Source organism: Emydura macquarii, unplaced genomic scaffold, assembly GCF_026122565.2.
Source record: "Emydura macquarii macquarii isolate MOO-44397 ecotype Brisbane River unplaced genomic scaffold, CSIRO-AGI_Emac_v2 contig_1203, whole genome shotgun sequence".
NCBI lineage: Eukaryota > Metazoa > Chordata > Testudines > Chelidae > Emydura > Emydura macquarii.
In genome coordinates this window covers 169404-173604 of record NW_027131340.1, presented here as the reverse complement: position 1 = coordinate 173604, position 4201 = coordinate 169404, and positions in this window count along the sequence as shown.

Here is a 4201-nt window from a genome sequence, read left to right as displayed (position 1 = left end):
CATGGCCCCACACAGGAGGGGTGTGATGGAGAGAGTGTAGGGCAGGCCCACCCCACAGCCCATCCTTCCAGCCCCACTCGATGCAGGGGCATCCCTGCCTAGCTCTCAACGGGTCCGCCGCTGCCGGGGCATCTCCCTAGCCGTGGGGCAGAGCCGCGTGTCCTGCAGCGCGTGGGCGCTTCCTGCCGTGGCAGGAGCTGGGGTGGGGCAGAGCAAGGCTGTGCATGCGCTGGGTGCCTGGTGGTTCTGGCCCCCCATCACTGCCAGGGCCTCACTCCAGCCCCACAGCCCCTGCCCCCCATCACTGCCAGAGCCCCTGCCCCCCAGCCCTGCGGGGGCCCTTGCCACCTGCCCCGTCTCTGCTGGTGCCCCTCACTCCTGTCCCACAGCCCCTGCCCCCCATCACTGCCTCCTGCCCCACAGCCCCTGCCCCCCCCCCCGCAGTCACTGTCCCCCAGCCCTGCAGGGGCCCTTGCCGCCTGCCCCATCTCTGCTGGTGCCCCTCACTCCCGCCCTGCAGCCCCTGCCCCAGCCCTGCTGGTGCCCCTGCCTCCCCCCCTGCAGCCCCCACTCTCCGTTCCCGGGAGCGCTAGGGAGGCAGCGGTGGGACCTTGGCCCTGGCTCAGCCCCTGCTGGCTTCCTGCCCAGACAGGCAGGCTCTGGGTTTGGGCTGCTCTGTAATTAAGGCTCCTGGGGCTTAGCCGGGCTCCATGTGGTTGAAGCTGTGTCCCGGGGCAGGGCGGGGCTGGGCTGGGCTGACGGCCAGCGGGGCCAAGGCCAGCTCTGCTGCTTGGGGGGGCCTGGGCCTCTGCTGCTGCCTGCCCACCCGCCCGCCGCGCTCAGCTACTCCCTTGGTTGGGCAGGGAGCATGGGATCTGCGCCATCTGCACCTGCGGGGGGAGAAGGGACCAGCCCCCCTGATCCCCTAAAACCCCCTGCTCAGTGCTGCTACACGCGGCTGGGTGGTCCTGCCCCGCAGCCCCTGCCCTGCCGGTGCCCCTCACTCCCACCCTGCAGCCCCCTGCCCCGCAGCCCCTGCCCCCCAGCCCTGCCGGTGCCCCTCACTCCCGCCCTGCAGCCCCCTGCCGGCCCAGCCTCTGCCCCCCAGCCGGTGCCCCGCAGCCCAGCCCTGCTCTGTTGCTGGCCCAGCGGAGACACCTGCCGGCAGTGCGGGGCAGTGCGCCTGGCTCGGGTCTGCCGGGACTGGCAGAATCCTGCCCCGCCGGGCGGCTGGCGGGAGCTGGGCTGCCTCCTACGCCCCATCCCACTTGTAGCTGGTATTACCTGGCTCCCCCGGGCCACTCCCTGGCATGCTGCCATCCCCGCCCTGCCCGCTCCTGAGATCTGTGGGGCTGCTCTGCGGGGGGGCTCAGTGGGGCACATGCCCCCCCAGCCCTGGAGAGTGGGAAAAGGTACATGGGGACGTAAGCTCCACCCAGTGCGCCAGTGAAACGTGGGTTGGTGGACAGAGGCCACAGCCTGGCGCAAACCCCATTCAAAGGTCTGAACCTCTATGGCAGACGTGGGGTGTGAGCCTGTGGGGCCCGGGGCAGGGCAGGCTGCAGGAAGGAGACAGGGACTCGCTCGGGCTGAGCCAGGTGAGAGTCGGCAGCTGCTGATTCCTCCCCAGGGGCAGCGAGCAGCTAAAAACGGGTTTCACAGCCCTTTGCCCGCGGGTCGGGCCCTGCCTCGCAGCCATTCGCGCCAGTAACCGGAGCTGTCGCTGACAACGTGGCTCACGGCACAGCCGGATCGGCCATGCGCCCAGGGTCCCCAGTCCCAGCCAGGCAGAGGAAGGGGGCGGCGACGAGGATCGGGGGGGCTAGATGCAGCCATGGGCCTGGGGCAGCGGGACCCTGGCTCTCCCACCCAGGGGCAAGTGGGGGCGACCCTCAGCGAGCGCCAGGGGCCCAAGCGAGGGGGGGGGGGTGTTGCTAATGCTGATTCCACCGTAGCTGGGGGCCTGAGGCCGCAGGAGGGCAGCAAAGGGCCGGATGCCAGGCGGGGCTGAGACAAGGCCCTCCCCCCTCCCCTGGGGTGGGCCCCAATTGGCGTAACAGCAGCTACAGGGGCAGGCGCTGAGCTAGTTTATTGTCCCGGATGCTGCAATCGCGCGTGTGCATGCGTGTGAGTGCACACGAGTGTGCATGTGAGACACACCTGCTGAGCCCGGGTGCTGTGAGCGCGTGTGTTACAGGCCGGCCCAGGGCCACCGGGCGGGGCGAGGGGCCCTCCAGCACAGGGCTGAGCCCGGGGGGCCCCTGGCAGCCGGGGGGAGGGGGAGGCAGAGCCCTGCGAACACTGGGGGGGGGGGGGGGGCTGGGCTGCAGCAGGTTTTCGAGGCGCCTGTGAGCGCTAGCCCCAAACCCCTGCATTCGGCCGGGGGGGGGGGCAGCGGCTCGTCTGTGGCTAACGTCCGGGACGGGTGTGAGTGGGGGGGGGGGGCCTGCTACGGGGGGAGCCCTGCCTGGCATCTGTACCACCCCACCGGGATTGGCAGGGAAAGGCGTCGTGTCCTCGCACCCACGTCCTGCCCCCGGGGCCTGCCTCGCCCGGCTGGCTGGGCCCAGGATCCCTGGGGGCTCGACCCCCAACCTTAGCGCGGTCACAGGCGGGGCTGGGGCGTCGCGCGTCGCGCGTGGTGGGTTCTCTCTGGGCTGGGGCACAGCAAATACAAGCCATGAAAAAGCCCCCAGCTCCAATGCAGCCGCGCTGTGAAGGTGAAAGGAAAACACCCAGCGCCCCCCGGCCCGGGGACCCCGCCCAGCGTCGCTGGGGGGTGCGGGATGCTCACTCGTCCCAGGCCTGGCTGGGCTGCAGGGGGGCCGGCGGGTCAGACTCGCTCTGGTCGTGGCCATACGCCACCCGGCATTAGGGGCAGGGCTCCTCTGCCCTGCATTGTCCTGTCGGGGTCACGTCCCCCCCCCCCCCTCCCCCCAGTCCGGCCTGCGCAGCCCCTGGGCTGGGAACGTCTCCCTGCGCTGGGCCCTGCCCAGGGTCCCCCTCGCTCCAATAGGCGCCAGGAGGTTGTTCTGCTGCTGGCGGGTGCCCAGGGGTCGGGATGGACGTTGGCACTTTGTCGAGGGGGGGTCAGGAAAGCGCACGGTGCCCAGACAGCACCATGGGACAGGGACACCCTGGGACGGGGGGGGGGTGTAGGCGCTTACATAAGACGAAGCCCCACTGCTCAGGACTAGCCCTGTAAAGCTGGGACAGCCGGTCACCCTCGGGAAGGGCCACGACAGACTCACAATATTGCCTCCGGCCCTGGCCACTGGCTCCTGCCTGGCCGCCCGCCTGGGCTCACGCTGCCCCGGGTTATTTCAAGAGCGCCAGAGCCCGGTTCCTGTGTTACTCAGCCCCCGGCTGGGCCGCGACGCCAGCACCGCAGCTCTGGCCCATGCCCGCCTGCCTGTCTCCGTCCCAGGCCGCGGGTCAGCCGCGCACGGCCGGCGGCACGGCTTGGAACGCAGACTAGGCCCGGCCGGTCACGCTGGGTTAGGCACCATGTCCCCTAGACCAGCTTGGAGCTCCCAGTTCTCCCCACAAACCTGGTGTCCCCCCAGCCCCGTCACTGCCCAGCCCCGGGGGAGACGGGGGGACTAATTATAGCGTGACCCAGAGCAGCGGGGGCTAGGCGGGGGCTAGGCCGGGGGGGGGGGCTGTCCCTGTGGGAGACGTAACCAAGCGGCTGGGACCCGGGCAGGGCCTGGGCCAGGGCTGGCACACAGACTGGCGGCACTGGCAGGTGCTGGGCTGCAGTGAGCCGGGCGCCACTGGGCAAACTGAGGCACGGCCGGGCAGGGGCGGGGCCACGAGGCCTGCAAAGCACACAGAGATGTGCATTATTCAGCTATGCAAATGAGTTGCAGAGACCAACTGTGTCTAGGGCTGATTTAATTCGCATGCAAATGAGCCGCAGCCGCCAGAGGCAAAAATCACGCTATGCAAATTAGTTCCTATTATGCAAATTGCCGGGGGAGAGACAAACTTGCTGCAAATATGCAACCTTACTGGCTGGTATGCAAATTAGCTCCAGCGTGCAAGGCAAGTAGCGCGAGATATGCAAATGAGCCCCGCAATGTAATGCAATTAGGTGTGCTAATTAGAGACGGGTATGCAAATGAGACGTAAATATAATTGTCACGTGGTGCCGCCTTCCTGTCCAATCAGCGTTGATAAATTTACATACGGGGGGATC